This window comes from Etheostoma spectabile, unplaced genomic scaffold (assembly GCF_008692095.1).
Source record: "Etheostoma spectabile isolate EspeVRDwgs_2016 unplaced genomic scaffold, UIUC_Espe_1.0 scaffold00018835, whole genome shotgun sequence".
In the NCBI taxonomy this organism is placed as follows: Eukaryota; Metazoa; Chordata; class Actinopteri; order Perciformes; family Percidae; genus Etheostoma; species Etheostoma spectabile.
In genome coordinates this window covers 24,433-45,172 of record NW_022604507.1, presented here as the reverse complement: position 1 = coordinate 45,172, position 20,740 = coordinate 24,433, and the positions used below count along the sequence as shown (strand labels likewise).

General features: G+C 40.8%; 2 non-coding genes across 2 annotated transcripts; one reads left to right on the top strand and one right to left on the bottom strand.

Moving 5' to 3' along the window:
* Positions 1-16,849: 16,849 nt before the first annotated feature.
* trnaw-cca (transfer RNA tryptophan (anticodon CCA)) lies at positions 16,850-16,921 on the top strand. The gene has a single exon. It is a non-coding gene; the product is annotated as a tRNA-Trp (tRNA).
* Positions 16,922-19,594: 2,673 nt separating this feature from the next.
* Positions 19,595-19,666, bottom strand: trnaq-uug (transfer RNA glutamine (anticodon UUG)). The gene has a single exon. It is a non-coding gene; the product is annotated as a tRNA-Gln (tRNA).
* Between the last annotated feature and the right edge of the window lie 1,074 nt (positions 19,667-20,740).

The following is a 20,740-nucleotide window of genomic DNA, read 5'->3' as shown; positions in this document are numbered from 1 at the left end:
ATCACACTATAAATGTGTAAATTAATTTAACGTGTATAGAGCAGACATATTTTCACCTGTAAATTGGTAACTATGGGTTTATTAAACCAAAACTAGAGTTGTGATGGTCGGAAAAGTGAAAAAACGACCCAAAACGGCTTCTCATAGTTTTATTTAGTTTCTTTCAATTTTGAATGAAGTGTGTGTTTTATGATGCTAAAATTACTGTTTATTTACATGGAGTCTGATGGATTTAGCAATTTTAATTACGTGGATTTTTTATGTTTAAAAAAGAATCTTACTCTTAAACAGAAAGGTCAACCTCCTTAAAATCCTTTCCATGAAGTTGTCAGACACTTGGAATATTAATCTCAGCCTGTCAGTGGCAAAACAAGCAGTTTTGTGAAGGTATATACAAGCTGGACATTTTCCTCTTTTAACTCACATTGTAGCTTGTTTTGTTGCTGCCAACTGCAGCGATCTTGCTTAATACTACACCAATGTGTGTGTGCTCATGATTCTCTAAGGCGGGATGTCCGAGCTCCGTAGGCGCCTTCTTCTGCAGCGGCACAGGTAAAGACCACGCAGCTGTTGCCATGGTGCTGCTATGATTAGACGAGTGAGTGTATATTAGTGAAATAAATAAATGTTCTTCTTTAAAATACAGGGGCATAAGTATAAACCCCCCCTATGTTAAAATACAGGGGGCAACAGTATACACCCCCCCTATGTTAAAATACAGGGGGGCATAAGTATATATACACCCTTTCTAAGTTCAACAACTGGCTCCTCTATCGGCCTGCCTGAACCTAGGCCTCAAAAGAGACACACACACACACACACACACACACACACACACCCTTAGCGTGTGTATGAAGAGCCTCTGCGGTTGTAGTCTGGTGGAAAGACGTTGATTCTGGGTAGAGAGCTGACACTGCAATGCTTCCTCTGATGAGGAGATTATGTTGTCTTTTAACATGAAACAGCCCAGAAAGCGGTAAGAAGAATGGAGGGGGGGGTTGCACTGCATGTGAAAAGTGGTGCAACCCGGGACATGTGAATGTGAAGGAACGTTTCTGTAGCCCCGACATTGAACTGCTGGCTGTGGGGTTTTGTCCCTAATATCTACCGAGGGAGTTTACGTCCACCATATTAATCTCTGTCTACGTTCCACCGTCTGCAAATGCGGAGGCAGCTGCTGACGTCATTCACACCACGGTCTCACGACTCCAGACGCAGCAGCCCAACGCCTTCATTGCTATCTCTGATCACAATCTTGTCTTGCTGTCACCAATGTATGTTCCTCGTGTCCTGCGGCAGCCTGTCCACAAAAGGACCGTGAGGAGGTGGACTCAGGAGGCTGAGGAGGCACTGCAGGACTGCCTGGAGTCTACAGACTCGTTCTTGTAATTTATTCCTATTATTATTACATCATGTATATTGTATGTATGTATATTTTCCCAAGTATCTCATTTATATTTATATTCTGTGTTGTGCGACTGATTTACGTGTGCTGCTGTAAAACCGTAATTTCCCATTTTTCTTGGGATCAATAAATATCTATTTATCTATAAATCTATCTATCTATCTATCTATCTATCTATCTATCTATCTATCTATCTATCTATCTATCTATTAGAAAAACAATGTCGTCCTCTGCTGGCCAATAAATTATGTGCAGGGTATTTCTACCAATAATTAAATTAAATTTGTTATTTTCTTTAAATTTAGAAAATATTTTCTAATGTGCTTATTAGTACATTTGCTGCTCATAACATCAATAAAGAGTCAAATTAAAACCAGGAACTTCATTACATTCAGTACACTCTGACCAAACTGCTGTCTGCTACACACCAGTTTTTAAAAAGTCAGGCTGGTCACTGACCAATAAGAGGCCCTCAGGTGTTACATCCACATGTGTAGCTCATTAGCATTTAAGGTTTCTTTCAATCAGTTGATGAGAGTGGTCTTTGACTCTCAGGGTAGACTTATAAAAGCTGGTGTGTAGCAGACAGCAGCACATCGTGCCAGTTAGGCCAGGATATACAAGCAAGTGGTCCATTTTAGCTTTTGTTGGTTAGCAGGTGTAGTTTGCTAGCAGCTAGGCTAGCTTTAGACACTGCTAACATCAGTGGCGATGGCGTTTGGGCGTTACCTCAGGTAATTTGCAGGGTCATGTCACTTCACAAGCTGCTGGTGTCTGTTATTGCATCCTATGGTTTCAATTTATGTTTTTAATACATTAATTTGTATTAACAGTGTGACCTTGCTCCTGTCTGTGTGGACAACTGCCAAATGTGATCATATTCCCAATGGTAAAGACTAAAACTGCTGCTTAAACGCATGCCTGTTAGTCCTTGGTGCATATATTCCAATTTGAACCCATTTGTTCATGCAGGAGTTCATATGGAGTGTCGTGATCGTTACTTCATGGTAGCTGTTGATCTCTCCTACTCTGGGAATGAACCTCTCTTTGAGGCAATTGGTAAGTCCTGCACAGCATTACAAGCTAGGGGTCAGAAACCATGTGTTCTCACTATTGAGCTACAATGGCTATTTAACCTTATTTTGTAAGTTATTCCTAAGACTGGCCTGGCAGGTTTTTACTTTGAGTAAATCTGAACAATTAAACCCAAGTATTTCACTGAATAGAGTGAAAACTTTGTTTGAGCAGACAAAACTAGGGATTTGTCTTTCAGATGAGACTGGTGTGTACCCCATCAATAAGGAGTATGGAGCAAAGTGTGGCTACAGTGTCAGTGTTGTCCCTGCTTCGGAACATCTGGAGCTCAGAGCCTCTTACTTCAGCTGTCACACTGACAACAAGGTCTTTACAAATGGCATACAACAGTTTTGGGTTGATTTTTGCACACTGTGGAGCCTTTTTCAGGAACACATGTTTTTCATCTTTTGATTGGATATTTCAGGAGGATGAAGTATTCACATTCAACTTCAACCTGATTGTGACACCCAAGGGAAAGGATGTCACCTATGCTTTGAACAAAACCTGTTCTCCCCCTCTTCCCTGGTCTCCCAGAGAGGTCACCTGTGAGGTCAACTACATGGAAGTAAGCTTGGTTGCATGTTATGTAACCTGTGCAATTTCCAAATTTTAACTACCCCTGGTTTCTTTGTAGGTGTCTGTGAGGAGTGATGTGGCATGTCCAACAGGGACAAAGGATGACTGGGATGCTAGTTTCAAAAGGGTATGTTTGACATGTCCTCTGGGAAATTTGTCATTTGCAGTTGGATAACATCCATCAAATTTGTATATACAATTAAATGGTTTGACAATGTGCTTCAGGCTTATTCCTCAGCCACTTCAGAATGGCAGGTGATGTTTCAGCGGGCGCAGCCGGGGGTGTTGCCCATTAGCCTTAACACGGCTAAGACTCGTGGATATACATTTGACTTGACAGATGGAAGGCTTGTATTTCGTACTCCGTATGGACAACCTGAATCATACAGCACTGAGGTAAACCACTGATGCAGAGTTTAGTGCATCTAGTCATTTATTTTTTCTCTAAATATCAGAATGGTATGTTTTGTACAGTAAAGCATTTAGTACAAAGCAGTTTATCTTACCGCTTGACAATGTCTCCAGAGCTAGCCTTCCAGGAATGGTCTCTAGCACTGTTGCTAGCGTGTCGCGCAACATCTCTAGCATTCCAGGCACTTTGCCGGGCACAGTCACCAGCAACATCTTTAGTGTTCCGGGCACCGTCTCTAGCATTCCAGGCACTGTATTGGGCACCACTAGTGTTCCAGGCACAGTCTCTAGTGTTTCAGGCACTGTTACTAGTGTTCTGGGCACTGTTGCCAACATTACAGGCAACATCTCTACGGTTCCAGGAACCGTTGTTGGCATACCAGGCAGTGTCTCAAACAACATCTCTAGCATTCCAGGCACAGTCTCTAGTTTTCCAGGCACCGTCACTAGTATTCCAGGAAATGTTTCCAGCCCCATCGCTAGCATTCCAGGCAGTGTCTCAAGCATTCTGGGCATAGTCTCTAGCATATCAAGCACGGTCACTACAGTTACAAGCACTGTTGCTAGCATTCCAGGAAACGTCTCCAGCCCCATCGGCACTGTATCGAGTGCCATCACTAGCAACATCTCTAGCATTTCAGACACTGTCTCCAGCATTCCAGGCAACATCTCTAGTGTTCCAGGCACAGCCGCTAGCATACCAGACAGTGTCTCAAGCACAGTCATTGGCAACATCTCTAGTGTTCCAGGTACGGTCTCTAGTGTCTCGGGCACAGTCACTAGCTTTCTGAGCAGTGTCTCAAAGGAAGAAGCTATTAAGCCCACTACAGCGCTTCAAACGCCAGTGTCATCTTCCAGATGCACCCGACGATGTTTTTCAGTGAGACCTGCTTTCCAGCCTTCTGAGGCCAAAGCATCCAGCTATCCAAACGATGTCTCCAAGGATGTAACCATTAAGCCCACTGCAGCGCTTCAAACACCAGTGGCCACTACCAGATGCACCCGAAGATGCTTTGCAATGCAACCTGCTTTCCGGCCTTCTCCTCAGTACATCAAAGTATCTGGCATTCCAAACGATGTCTCAAAGAAAGTATCCGGCTTTCAAACCACTGTCTCAAAGCAAGTACTCAACTTTTTAAACGATGTCTCAAAGAAATTATCCGACTTTTTAAATGATGTCTCAACGACTGCGTCAAGGTTTTTAAACGATGTCTCAATGACAGCATCTGGGCTGTAAATGATACAAGAGGTAAGGTTGCTTATCTGAACTTTGTCGTCATTTGGTTACTGAAGTTTTGGTAATTGGTCTTGTGTCATTCTGTTTAAATTTTCCCAACAGGAGCCAGAAGGTGATCAACGCTAAAATGACACCATGATTTGGGACAGGAGGTTTTAAATGTGAACTTCAATAAACTTGGATCTTAACTTCTCTTGACTGGTCATTGCAACTACACGAAAATGTATGTACCTAAAATTGCTCAGAACTTAATATAGCGCAGGACCCTTGAGCTGCTAGGTTGGACCCCGCCTGAGGGACAAATTAATCTTTAAATGTTGACTGCTGTATAAAGTTAGTGCTTTGTGGTTCCAAAGGAAGTTTCAGGACCGCAGTGAACTCTTAGAAAAAGGAATAACCAACATGTTGGTAAAATGCTTACATAATATAGATTTTACATTTTTGAGAAGTGATTAAGATTCTGAGTCTCAAATTCTCAACGGAGTGGCCCTGACGTCATAGCCTGCACAGCTCTAGTTTTGAGCTGGGTGTTAGGCGCAGTCAGCAGAACGCTGAGGCTGTGCTTCAGCTCTTGTGGCGCTGCAATGTAACTTGGACCTGAACTTAGATGTGTGGTCTAAACATCTTGCCAAAGGACTACAATGAAAAGTGCCAGCTGGCAAACCCTGGACCATTTAACAAATGTTATTGTGAGTTGTCTTTACAAAAGTGCTTTATAAAAACTTAAACAGAACTTACCAGTGAGAAGAGGCTAATATGATCTAGTATGTTAGATGAGCAGCTCAGTTTTGTACACACTGAAGTCATGAACTTCTCTCTGAACATGATTTAGGCTTTAATATTTAATTCAAGGGGGCCGTGGTAGTGAAGTTTAGCCAGAAAAATTGCGCATCATCCAGCAATGATAAATTTAGGAAAAGGATTGTAGTTGAGATAAAAATACGAGATGAGATTTCTTTTTTTTGTCTTATTTTTTTGGACATTTTTGTTTTGAAGCTTTCTGGCATTTGTCACTCTTTTGGCGTTTTCTTTCTCACTTTTTAACAACGGTTTTCTTGATTACTTTTTTTTTGGGATGTTTTTGTTTTTCCCTATATTTCTCTTTTTTCAGTGTTAAATTTTTTTTTTCCTTAAAATTCTATAAAATTAACACCAGGTAACACTTTACAAAAACCATCATTTATAGATTGTAAATGGATTGTTAATTAATCTTTAGTTATCATTTAACTGTTAGGAAACAGTTTACTGTTAACAAACCAAATATAATTACTAATTATTAGAAGTGCTTTGTTAAGGGTTACTAGTTGGTTTGTAAACGATGTCTGGATGGTTATAAAGTTGCAATAGATGACTAATACCTTGTTAAATAGTTAATACTTTGTAAAACGTCTAAGAATTATTGGAATGCCTATTAAAAAGTTGCAACTGGTGGGTGGTTTATAATTAATTATAAGTGTATAAAGCATCAAGTTACTTTATTTGGTACACTTAAATCTTTTATTAGTGGTCCATAAAACAATGATTATTTGTGCATTGATAATATAGTCTAAATATAGTATAACTCTATACATGGACAATGAATTTGTCATGACCTAGTCTGGAAATTTAGAATTTTTTTTCTTATGTTCAACTGTATATCTGTAATCCATCACAGTTACAGGGAACAAAATGTAAGTAAATGACAGTTACTTTGAAATCCAAAGTTTGGTAATTATATAGTTATAACACCATGGCACACAATTTGTGATTAATAAAGTATAAAACTAATAATTGTACATTTATAACACCGGACAGAATGCTGAGTAACATTGCAGCTTGAATGTAGGTAAGTAGCATGTTGTTTATGTTTTGCAACCGTTTCATTCATTCTGATTCCTTAATCTATTGTTATAACTTTGTGGGTCAAAGCAAAGCCTATAGTAATCAAAGCATTCAGTATATACAAGAGGACATAGTCCTCCTGAAAAATCCTCCTCTTGATAGAAGAATAAGTCACTATCAAAGCCAAGTCAAGCAAAAGAAAAAAACAAATACACTGACATACCTAGAGTTGCAAGTTCTGTCACTTAAACAGAATGGCTGGAAAGTATTGGGCTTGTTGTGGGAATTCCCATAGAATGTTTAGCTGTATGGTGTTTACATCAACCTTTCTTTTGTGTCTGAAGTGGCTTTCATCGATAACCCCAAACTCGTTATGCCCTCCCAGCCTCTGTCCTTTTCTTCTTTTTCTTTTCTCCATTGCCTCAACACAGACATCTCGTAGCTTTTTTGCCATCTTTGACAGTGTATGTCATCAGTTATCATGTCAATTTGTCTTAATCGTAGGCCTTGTGCAAACCTGGAAATACACAAAATTAATGGTGAAAATGTTGTGGCCTTATGCAAACAATACTTCAGTAATTACACGTGGCACAGCATTCTTATGGGCATAAGAATGATTCAAGATATGTAAAATGGGAATAATACTAATAAAAATTAGACGTATTGTCCATCCACTGCCTAAAACAACAATTAACATGTGCTTCACTTGTGCAAGCTATTGTGAAAAGCTATTACCTAATGCACTATAAAGTAGCTTACATTAATGGAACCCAAAAGGTGTGTTCAATTTATCCAATGCATATAAAAAGTGCAAGTATCTCTTTGGATGCAGCAATTCACTGTGATTTTCAAAGAGATGTCACTTGCCTTTAGAATATTGCAGCAATAAAATTATGTATAATTATATATATGTACATATTGACTTTCTATATCCTGTAGCCTACCACTGGTTTTAGTGTAATATATCATCTAAATTACAGGCACTTTGATTCATGTAGGTGTATAGCATGTTATTCTTGAACTTAAATTTGATGTCTATACCTACACACACAAATCGCATCCAGTTGAAAAGGAATATCTTGGATTGCCTAAATATTGACCGGTGTCGGATGGATTTTCTGACAACGGCTCTATGTTTGGCCCTCTGCTGAAATACCCTATGGAACATGGCACCACTTGAGATCCAATGGAATTCAAAGATATACCATAATTGTTATGATATCTGTTTAAATTGTTTTGCTTCAATGCAAGACCATTTTTTTAAGAACAAAAAATGTTTGAGTAGGAGACATGAGATTGAACAAATGGCAAACATTTATATTGTCTTTGTTTTGTTCAGTCTTTTGTCGGTGCTTCCTAAAGCATGGACTGGAACCTTTGGGGTACTTCAGGGGTAACAAGTAAAACGAAGAATGCTTTTCCTATTATTATACTCACCTAAATGCTACAACTGAAGTCTACCAGAGTTATGTAAGCTACACAGTCTTGTAACGTTATCTTTGCTATTTTTCCATTTACAACATTTTATCGGTAAATTAAATGTCTTATGGCCACTATTCATCTTGTAGTTGGTTGACTTGGTTCCAGACTTAAAACCATGTAGGCTAAGGATTTACTGAAACCTTAATGGAGTAAATTAAATAGGGAAAATCACTTAGAAAAGTGGCCGGTCACTCTAAAAGCATCAGTAAATAAATTTAATAGATACCTAAGTAAACAGTAAAACATATACTAAATATACTGTTAAATAAATGCTAAATATACATTAAAAAAGAAGAAAACTAGGCCTATAAGCTACAGTAACAAAAAAAAATTCTTTAGTAATATCAGACCTTTAGGCCATGTATGCCCATATTAGTTAGGCCTACCACGACTGCAGTGCTTCATCTTCATTTTGTGGTGGCAAATGTTGCATTTCATCTTCTGTTTCAGAAGTTGTCTTTTCTTTAGCCATTTTTTTAGTTCCTTATGGTGTTTTCTTTTCAATCGGCTACCTTCGATTAACTCCCTTAGTTCACTTGCTAAACCAGGCATTTTCCATCAAATGGGTTACACACGGAAAAGTTAGTTAGACCAGACCTGTTAGAGCCAAAAGTGCGCCCAAATGCCCACAGCCCGCCCGCCACCGGTATGGCTGTAACCCGCCCCTACTGTGCCTCTGATTGGCTCTGACTGTACCAAACAATTTCACTCTTCATGCATATCGGACTCTGAAAATACCCAACCCAGAGTGACAGCTAGAGAAAGACACCCAACCTAACAAACCAAAGGTAATGACTACTAGCCAATCAGAGGCAGAGTAGGGCGAGCGTAACCAGGGAGCAGTGTTGACAAGTCCGCTTATTATAAGCAACTTTGGGCTTATTTTTTTGTAAAGTCGCTTTCAAATATTGGTAGTTGCGGGTTGCGTTTTTTTGGGCTTGTCACTAAAGTGTAGTTGCTTATTTGGGCTTGTTCCCAGGTTGTTCTTGCCGGTTCGCTCGATCCCGCCCCTTTCCCCATAAACACTATTGACAGCAGCGTTATTTCCCACCCACTTCCTGCTTCTAATTGGCTCTGACCCAGATGGAAACGAGTACCAGCCAATCAGAGGCAGAGCAGGTCAGTCTGTTGTTTTCTGGTTAGGAAAATGCGCGAGTAGCGACCAATGGTGAGTGGACTGTAGGAGAGTTTTTGGAGGAATAAATGCCCGGGATAAAGCTGGTGAAATATGGGAAGAAGTATAACAAAGACTGGGAAAAGGAGAAAGGAGGAAAAGAATGGATTCAACCCGTCAAGGGGAACAAGAACAATTCAAAATCACTGTGAAAAAGTGTCTATATTTCAAATCCCATCAGTTTTCTAATGTTAAATAATGTTAAAAGGTGCTTTAACTCCCTCCTGTGGTCATTGTCCTGAAGCTCAGGGGGAGAACATTAATAAACTCTAGCCTACCGTGTGCACAGTTTACTAATCTGTCCTCATGGATTGTAAAACCGTACACACAGTTTGATTTATTTTTCTCTTCCAGGATCTTAGGGGGGCGCCGTAAAAAAGTTGCTTATTTTGGGCTTGTTTTCACAGGCCTGGTTGCGTATTTGTCTCGCGAGATCTGGCAACACTGCCAGGGAGCGTTAGCAATATTGCTAAAATGGACAGCAAACAAGAAGTGTCATGGTTTTGAGAGGGATAAAAGCAGTATTTTATTTGAAACCAGCGATGACACAGACTGTGAACACCAATCTCTGAGTACAGGTGAGTTTAGTAACGTTAACCTGTTGGCATGTAGCCTTCTTTAGTTGTAGCTAGCCCTCGATACTCACAAAGATTTCTAAACAGTAACATTATGGAAAAATATGCAATTTTATTTTAGGAATTTGCAGGTCGCATTGAACAATATGTGTGCTTCTAGGCTATTTCCCATATTCGGTTTTCTTAAATATACAATAAATATAATACTTAAATGTCTATATATTGAGCCCAAGAAAAATGGGAAATTTTGGTGTTGCAGCAGCAAAATCAGTCACAAAGCACAGAATATAAATATAAATGAAATACTAGGAAAAAATATACATACATACAATATACTTTAAATAATAATGTGAATAAAGTAAAAAAAGAACAAATATTTGAATATGTACAGGATGGGGAAACAATAATGTGCAACTGCTTAAATAATATGTTAAAATGTTAAAAATGTATGCTACATAAACCAAATTGTGCAGGTTGCATTAGAGCAGTAGTGTGGTGCCCAAAAGTCTTATCTAGCACCCAGTGATGACATGTTAAAAAGTGTTATTGCTTATGGTATGAAGGATTTTCTGTAGCGGTTCAAAAGTTTCCTGTTTGCAGCCGATCCCGGAGCCAGCCTTCCTGATCAGTTTGTTCAGTCTGTTTGTATCGCTGGCTCCGATGCTGCTGCCCCAGCAGATGACGGAGGAGAACAGAGCGCACAACAGACTGGTAGAAGATCTCCAACATCCTGCTGCACACGTTGAAGGATCTCAGCTTCCTCAGGAAATAGAGTCTGCTCATCCCCTTCTTGTAAACAGCAGTGCTGTTGACCTTCCAGTTCAGTCTGCTGTTGATGTTGACACCCAAGTATCTGTAATCCTCCACCATGTCCACGTCACCTCCCAGTATGCAAAGGGGCTGCGGAGCCGTTCCCTTCCTCCTGAAGTCGATCACCATCTCTCTGGTCTTATCCACGTTCAGCAGCAGGTGATTCTTACCAGACCACTCCACAAAGTCATCCACTAGTGCCCTGCACTCTCCCTCCTGTCCATCCCTTATACACCCAACAACTGCAGAGTCATCAGAAAACTTCTGTAGGTGACATGACTCTGAGTTGTACTGGAAGTCTGTGGTGTATAAGGTGAACAGAAAAGGAGACAGCACATCTCCTGTGGGGCCCTCGTACCACTCACCACCACATCAGACAGAACACGGTCCAGGCGGACAAACTGTGGTCTGTCTGTCAGGTAGTCAGTGATCCAGGGGACTGTGGACAGACCGACACCCTTCACCTGCAGCTTCTTACCAAGTAGCAGTGGCTGGATGGTGTTGAATTCACTGGAGAAATCAAACAAAAATGATTCTCACAGTGCCGCCACCGCCATCCAGGTGCAAATGTGCACGCTGCAGAAGATAGATGACAGCATTGTCCACTCCCACACGAGTCTGGTAGGCAAAATGTAGAGGGTCCAGAGAAGAACTCACCTGCGGCCTCAGGTAGGCCAAGACCAGCCTCTCCAGCACCTTCATCACATGGGATGTGAGAGCCACTGGGCGGTAGTCCTTAAGGCCAGATGGAGTCGACTTCTTAGGGACCGGGAAAGTGAAGTGACAAGGAGGCAGGGGATGGCTGTGAGCTAAACCTATTGAAGTAGCAGTTTATCTCGTTTGCTCTCTCCCTGCTGCCTGGTGTTTGTCCTCTTCTTACCCCCACACCCGGTGATCTCCTTCATCCCTGTCCACACCTCCCTCATGTTGCTCTGCTGGAGACTGGCCTCCAGCTTCCTCCTGTAGATGTTTTTACACTCCCTCAGTTTATCCCGCAGTCGGTGCTGTACTTCCCTAAGCTCCTGTCTGTCCCATGACCTAAAAGCTGTCTTCTTCTCCTTCAGAAGGACTTTCAGGTCACTGGTGATCCACGGCTTGTAGTTGGGAAAACAGCGTACAGTCCGGGAGGGCATGGTGGTGTTCTCACAGAACTTAATGTATTCTGTGATACAGACAACCATGTTGTTGATGTCCTCCCCATGTGGCTCACAGAGCACGCTCCAGTCTGTAGACTCCAAGCAGCCCTGCAGTGCCTCCTCAGCCTCCTGAGTCCACCTCCTCACAGTCCTTTTGTGGACAGGCTGCCGCAGGACACAAGGAACATACATAGGAGACAGCAAGACAAGATTGTGATCTGATTTGCCAAGGGGGGGAAGGGCAGTGGCACTGTATGCATCCTTAGCATTTGCATACAGTAGGTCCAAAGTTTTATTGTCTCTAGTGGGGCAGTAAATATATTGTTTAAAGTCCAGGAGGGATTTATCCAGAGAAGCATGATTAAAATCCCCAGAGATAGCAATGAAGGCGTTGGGCTGCTGCGTCTGGAGTCGCGAGACCGTGGTGTGAATGACGTCAGCAGCTGCCTCCGCATCAGCAGACGGTGGGATGTAGACAGCGATCATTATGGCGGACGTAAACTCCCTCGGGAGATAGTACGGACGGAACCCCACAGCCAGCAGTTCAATGTCGGGGCTACAGAAACGTTTCTTCGCATTCACATGTCCCGGGTTGCACCACCTTTCACTCACATACAGTGCAACCCCCCCTCCATTCTTCTTACCACTTTCTATAACGTTCCTGTCCGCCCGAACGGTCAAAAAGCCGGGTACCGCCTCACTATAGTCCGGGATGTGCGAGTGCAGCCATGTTTCGGTAAAACACAGCATGCTGCACTCGCGGAACTCCCTCTGGATTCTGATGAGTGCTGCTAGTTTGTCCGTCTTATTCCCCAGAGACCGTACATTCCCCATAATGATCGCTGGGACGGCAGGCCTGTGTTTTCTTCTTTTTTCTTTACGTTTTATTCTTCCTCTGCAACCCCGGCGTCTCCTTCGTAGTTCCTTTGGGATTTCAGGTTTGGCCCCCGGCCAAAAAATAAAAAAAAATAAAGTGACTAAAAACACACAAAACACGCATACAATCAGGAGGTGCTGCAACAGGCTGCCGCACGACACAGAGCCATCTTGCCGACCCTGTATGAATAATGCCAGATAAAACTTGTTCCCACAGTCAACTCTGACCTGATCCCATAGTCCATAGGAAAGTACAGCAGGTCTGAGGACAAATCACAGACAAACCTAAAATATAACCTTTACAGATAAACAGAATTAGTCAAAGCCATAAATCTCTAAAGTGCCAAATAAAAGTCCAAAGCATTTAATTTTTTATCTAGTTACACACATACACACACACACACACACACACACAAACACAAACACAAGGTGGTGTGACACTATGGGCTTTTTTTTCAGACTTGTTTTCAGCTTTGCTGAAGCGCATTTACGATCCCTAATACCTTTCTAAACCACTTACCCTGGTTGGTCCCTGACCCCTGCCCCCAGAGCTGGTAGCTCTGTTCCTCGGCGGAGCCAGTCGGGCCCTCTGCTCTGGCTGACTGGAGAACAGCGGCTTCAGGCGATGAGGCCTCAAAGACCAACTGCTTTCGCAGCATCTGGTCCTAGTCTTCTGGAAGCGAGGCCTCCAAAGACAAACTGCTTTCGCAGCATCTGGTCCTAGTCTTCTGGGAGCGAGGCCTCCAAGACAAGCTGCTTTTGCAGCGCCTAGTCTCTGCTGAAGCCGCTGGCCTCCAGCTGCCCGGAGCAGGACCCTGAACTTAAAGACTCAACACGGCTTGTACTTATAAGGTCCTCTGTGGACGTTTTGTGACCTCACTGATGACCTCATCATGAACTTACAGCTGATTGGCCATTAGTTCTTTTGATGTGTTATGGAATGCTGTGATGTCATACGCCGTAGACATTTCCAGTCTATAAGACTTATCTCATTTTATTTTTATTTATTTTTGAGGGCTGAAAACAAAACATATTGTAAAAGATTATGAGAATATACACATCACACTATACATGTGTAAATAAATGTAATGTGTATAGAGCAGACATATTTTCACATGTAAATGGGTAACTATGGGTTTATTTCAACCAAAACTAGAGTTGTGATGGTTGGAAAAGTGAAAAGACAACCCAAAACGGCTTTTCATAGTTTTATTTTGTTTCTGTCAACTTTGAATGAAGTGCGTGTTTTATGATGCTAAAATGACTGTTTATTTACATGGAGTCTGGTGGGTTTAGCGATCGCAATTACTTGGATGTTTTTATGTTTAAAAAAAGAATCTAACTCTTAAACAGAAAGGTCAACCTCCTTAAAATCCTTTCCATTAAGTTGTCAGACACGTAGAATATTAATCTGAGCCTGTCAGTGGCAAATCAGTGGCAAATTTTCCCCTTTTACCTCACATTGTAGCTTGTTTTGCCACTGTATATGCATCAGTCAAAATAAAGTTGATGTGTATATGCAATAATAAAAAGGAAAGTTGATGTTTATATGCATCAATTAAAATAAAGTTGATGTGTACATGCATTAATCATAAAGTTTATCTGTATATGCATTAATCTAAAAGAAAGTTGATGTATATGCATTAATCAGTAGACCTCAAGGCGCAACGGTAGCGTGTCTGACTCCGGATTACTAACAAAGGGTACAACTTGTAATTTCCCCACTGGGGATCAATAAATATTACATTATATTATTCAAAAAGAAGGATGATTGTATATGCATTAAGAAAGTTGATGTGTAAATGCATTAATCTAAAAGAAAGTTGATGTGTATATGCATTAATATAAAAGAAAGTTGATGTGTACATGCATAAATCTAAAAGAAAGTTGATGTGTATATGCATTAAGAAAGTTGATGTGTATATGCATAAATATAAAAGAAAGTTGATGTGTATATGCATTAAGAAAGTTGATGTGTATATGCATAAATATAAAAGAAAGTTGATGTGTATATGCATAAATATAAAAGAAAGTTGATGTGTATATGCATTAAGAAAGTTGATGTGTATATGCATTAATCTAAAAGAAAGTTGATGTGTTTATGCATTAATCTAAAAGAAAGTTGATGTGTATATGCATTAATCTAAAAGAAAGTTGATGTGTATATGTATTAATCTCCTCACAGTGATCGCTAACATCAAAGTAACATTTTGTTTTAACTTGATCTGAAACAATAATCGGCGATTCATTGTTGAAGAAAGGTTCTAAGAAATGTGAAGGAAGAAATTAAGCTTTACCGCCTTTTGAAATGTTTTTGTGTAGACGCTCCCAAATGTGGTGTTTTCATTTTGAAGGTTTCCAGGAAGAAGTAGGAAGTGGCTTTGAGGAAGTGTTTCCTCGGTGCTTTGCTGTCAGACGGGTCAGATTGGCCGACTCCGAGACGGTGTTATCCGTCTTCAGCTTCCCGCTTCACCTCCAAAAAGTAGCCTAGGTATCATCATAAGGCTATTAGCGATTCATTCAGAAATGTTCATAAATATTAATACATTATTAATATAGTACATAAATGAGGTGTATCTGTTCAAATACTTATGTAATAACAGCTGCGACTAGTCATTTAATCAAATACATCGAAAGTCACAGTAAGTAAGCAATATTTAGTTTATTTTGTGGAGCTGTTCAGTTAACTTTATTTATATATTTTATAACTTTATTTATATATTTTATACTGTCCAACCAGTAGAAGACGTCCTGTTCTGTAGACATGGTCCTTAGTTATTTATTCATGTTGGACCACTCCATTATGACTGTCAGTTGAAATAAACCTTTTGTTGTAAGAAAACGTGTTTAATTTGTTATGAATCTGTTTTGTAATTTACATATGTTTAAAAATATCAGAATTCATATAGATATTGCAGTATTCATAATCAATATTGCAATATCACATTTTGTAAATATCGCTGCTAAATGTCAAGGGCTGGGAGGAGATGGATGCAGAACAACGTGGTAGTACAGTGTGTGTGTGTGTGTGTGTGTGTGTGTGTGTGTGTGTGAGTGAGTGAGAGAGAGAGAGAAAAAAATATAAAAAGCTTCAAGTAGACTCTAATAATATAATCATATTGTTTCTTCCACTTATTAAAATATCTGACTTTACTGCCATTATCTGTTTCTGCTTCTCTACCATATTTATAATGTGTGATTTGCATAATACCAATCATAGCCTACATCACATATAAAACTACCTCTGTCCCTGTTCTGTTTTTAAAGACACAACATTAGGTTTTTTAATCAGATTGATAGTCAAACTGGAAATGTCCCCGTGTTTCTCCATTTTCAGGGATTATGTTCCCAGTTTTGATCTCAGACGTCTGGTGACTTTATATCATATCAGAATATTCTATTACTACCCACTATGAATATTAAAATACACCTAACCATGTGTCCTGTATCATAGCTACATGTATGACCTTTGCAGCAAAAGAACATGTGAAAATCAGTTTGGTATTCAGTGAGGTTGATTGGTTGTTTAGAGGCTAAAAACAGGTTTAAACTAACTGTCCCTGTTTAAGGCTGTTGGGTGCTAACTCTAGCAGGAGGATAACACGGGGTAGACACCACCGATTGGTTTCATTTCTCTCTCCACTGACAGACCTCCTAATGTACAAACTACAGAGCTACGTGTTGAAATTGACTGGAATTCTCCTTTAAGGAAAAGTCCATCTGCTTTAAAAAGATGTCTTAATGCACCTCTCCATATTTCCTGACATTTGCCGTTACAATCAGATATGTCACTGTAAAAAATAGAATGTTGGCACATGTAGGGAGCTGCGTTGGGAACCGGAGGGTCGTCAGTTCAAGTCCCCATGCGGACCAAATTACAGAGTGGTTGGATGCCACTTCACATCCTGGGAACTGCCAGGTACCACCCCAACCGCTCAAGGCGCTGGTCCAGCTGGTAGCCCACTCACTCTCACATCTCTCCATTAGGGCTTGAATAGATCCTGAGTGTGTGTGTGTGTATTTCAGGCCTGTGTGGGATTACTGAAAAAGTGTACACAGAGTGTAAATTGTAATTTCCCCACTTGGGGATCAATAAATATTATAGATTAAATTATATTAATCAAAAAGAAAGATTATGTGTATGTATTACTCAAAAAGAACGTAGAGGCATATAACGTATAGGCATATATGCATATGTGTATATGCCTTAAAAAGAACAGATATGCATTAATCAAAACGAAAGTTGATGTGTAAATGCATTAATCAGCAGACCTCGTGGCGCAATGGTAGCGCGTCTGACTCCAGATCAGAAGGTTGCGTGTTCAAATCACGTCGGGGTCAAATGTCCTTACTGCAGTTTGTGTGTGTATTTCAGCCCTGTGAGTGATTAGTAACTGAGTGTAAATTGTAATTTCCCCACTGAGGATCATTAAGTTATTTTAATCCAGTGGTTCTCAACCGGTGGGGCGCGCCCCCCTCTCTCCTGGGGGGGCGTGAGTAGACTACAGGATGGGAGGTGAAAAAGACTGCTCAACCACGGGAGCTGCCGTGAGCCCCTCTCCCGTCCAAAAGCACTCACAGTTAGCAGTAGCCTCGCGCAGCAGGCACAGCCTGCAGTCAGAGCAGAGAGAAGACACACACCCCTCCGCGTCCAGGCTAGGGTGACTACCCGTCCCGCGTAGCGCGTGCGCGCACAGCGTTTGAAGCCCAATTCATACGTCCCGCAAATTGAGACCGTGTCACGCATAATCAATGCTTGCTCAAAAAAAAAGTTGGTCGCTCTATCTTGGAGCCCGAGGCAGCCAAACAAACAACTCGTTCGGGATGAACTGCGCCTGTAAAGTAGACGAGAGCCGGCGGCAGCAGCCGGTAGGGGGGGGGGACAAAAAGCTGAGGTAAAGTCGGACAGTTTCCAGCCAATTTCAGAAGAGGAGGTGACAAAAACACTGTGGTGCGATTCCGATTTAATAAAATATAATCAGACCCACATATCAGCTGGAACAGTCTCTAGTTTTAATTGTAGCTCTCAGAATGTTCTACATGAGATCTGATGCTGATTTTAATTAACAACAGACTGGAGATGATCTGTGATCTGAACGGATTTAGTCTCTCTGACTTCTAAACGTCACTATCAGCCAGAATGTACAGAATATGACTGTAAATCAGCCAAATAGTTAAAATCCCTCCGATTCGTTGTCATGACAGCGCACGCACTTGCATACCAGACACTGGGAAGGGACTTTTAGGAACGCGCTTTCCAATTCAAAAAATGGAGAAAGAGCCCGAGTCTGAGCAGTCTGAGGCCCCCCCACCATCAGTTAAAAAGAGAAGGTGGGTACAAGGAAGACTGGGAAGACTCTTTTGTTTAAACTGTTCCTGTGGTGTTGAGAAACTACAATTCCTGTTAGTCCTATAATTTTATATTATGTATTTAAAGTGAATAAATTGTAAGGAAATATAAAATTAAATAGCTAAAGTAAATCGTAAGTGGAAGTGCATCTGTCAATTATATTATAATTGTATGAATGTTCAAAATATTAATCTTTATTTAGAAAATACACATTGGTTGGCCTATTCATGAGCTTACATCAGCAGTTACACATGTTCAGGGGCATAGGGCATTATTAATATACCATGTAAGGTGGTATGTGCTAGAAATGGGTAAACCAGTATTAGTGAGTCTGCTCGTGGGGGGGAGGGGGGGTAGGCACCGCTGCGCCAGGCAGTGTCCCACATTGTCCCTCGGAAACATACCACTTGTCCCCCCTTGGGCTTATTAGCAGGTGGTCACCCTATTCTTAAGTAAGTTTTATCTTGAAGCTTTTGAGTGTTCTTTAGGTTTTTATCTGCTTTAACTATTACCGGACAGCGGGGGCACGGAGCAGAGCAGAGCGCCCGTTAGGGAGGAATCCTCCTCCGTGTTCAGCTCCCTTTTGAACTGGCGGCAAAAATCTTAACGTTGGAACTTTATGATGAATAGAAATGTTGACAGGTTGATTTCTGTTAATAACAAACACAACTATAGTCAATAGAAAAAAACAAAATATGACAAGCCATCTTGGTTCATCTTTCCACTGTTCCTACAATCACCACTGGTTGGAAACTAAAGGATCCAAACTCAAAGGATGTTCCTCTTTAACTAAAAGGTCTATCTCTGTAGGGATCCATCCCATAATGTTGTCACACACTTAGAATAATGATCTGAGTCTGTCAGCAGCAACAACACAACCTTTAGTGGATGCTGACTTTACCTTTAAATTAGGAGTTTAAACAGAGACACAACAGGAAGAATAAATCCATCAAATCAAGTCCCCAATAGTCAGCATGTGGCCTTGTTTTATTTCAGGTAGTCAGCATGGAGCTGTTCCACATTCCCAGACATTTAAAACAAGTCAATCATTGGCGTTATCCTACGAGTCAGATGAATAAATCAGCTGTTTGCTATTTGAGCTGCTCTGTTTCCTGCTGCTCCGTCATTCTTTAGTGTCCTCTGGAAACAGGTTGCTGTCCTTTATGTTTCTTTTGGATGATATCATCAGTGTCTTTGCTTTAGTCTGAAGAAACTCCAACAGATTTAAAACCACATGCAGTCACAGAAAAAACAAACAGGGAATAGAAAATGTCAGACAAAGAATATGAAATGAAAAGTCCCCAAAGTAGGAAAATATAATGTTAATCTACCAAACAACAATAACTGGAGAGCATCCAATTAAACATGGCCGACTTCCAGTATGTCGGTAATGAAGAGAGGAATGTTTGGACATATTACAGATTCATTTTATTTTTATTTAACCTTTATTTAACCAGGAACAATCCCATTGAGCTACAGTAACTCTTCTTCCAGGGAGTCCTGCCAAGACCGGCGGCAATAAGTTTCATAATACATAAAAGACAGGACAATGGTTCCATACTACACCACAAATCTCTATAGATACTACAACACAAACAAGATACTACAAAACAAACAAAATACTACACTTAACTTAAGCCAATGCATACATGCAACTTAAAATCAGGTTCCACTGAGATTTGAACTCAGATCGCTGGAGTCAAAGTCCAGAGTGCTAACCATTACACCATGGAACCCTTAAAAGTGTTGCAAGGGTTTGCCTGGAAGTTTCTTTCATAATATCCACATGTATGCTATTGAAGGCACACAACAGTGACAATGAAGATGAAAAAGCAACAATTGCTTGCCAACTTAAGTCATTTAGTTAGCTAAGCGTTCAGAGGGTGTGGGAAAAGGCAAGTCAAGAACAGGTTTTGAAGGACTTGCCACAGACAGTGAATACAGCAGTAACTATGTCTACTGTGTACAAACACATGGTAACTTTACATCTGTTGACAATAAAGATTCTCACAAAACGCTGCACTTGCAATTGCGTTTCTTGGGCACATTCATGTCCTCTTACATACAAAGAACTGATAAATTCTTTAATCACGATATCATGTGTCAGACATTAGTTCCAGATGAAAACACTGGTTGTCAGAAGTGGGATTTTAACCCACGCCTCCAGTGGGGACTGCAACCTGAACGCAGCGCCTTGGACCGCTCGGCCATCCTGACTGATCCAACAGATGTTCAGTAGGACCTGTTTAAAAAATTATAAGATAGTGAATTAAACATGTCACTCTATTGTAGGTTCTCAGTCATCCATGTCATAGTTAACAAGGGAAGGTTTCTCAACTGTCAGTCCAAATATATGGGTGTTCATGGAGACATGGAAGAAAGTCACCATTGTGGCAATGTGCTTGACAATGGCATGGCATTGCGCGTGATGTGAAGGGAATGTGCAATACAGGCCAAATCCTATGGTGGGAATCAAGATCCACCAATGTTTCTGTCCACAATGTCCACCTGAATCCAGAAATGTCCCTGCCAGATGGGAAATAGACTGACAATTGGGTCAACATTGTGCAATTATCTTCAAAATGTCCAACTGAGTCCACGAATAAACCTGCCAGATGGGAAATAAACTGATAACTGTCTTCATGGTCTAAAAGTGTCATATATTGCCGTACAATTCCCACAATGAGTCCAGATGTGTCCGTTTTGGTTCCTGATCCATGCTATTACCCCAAAAGTGCACAACTAGGCCAAGGGACATTGGACTTGGTAAAAGGTCCTCCGCAGAAGTTTTGTCTCTCATCCAAGAGACT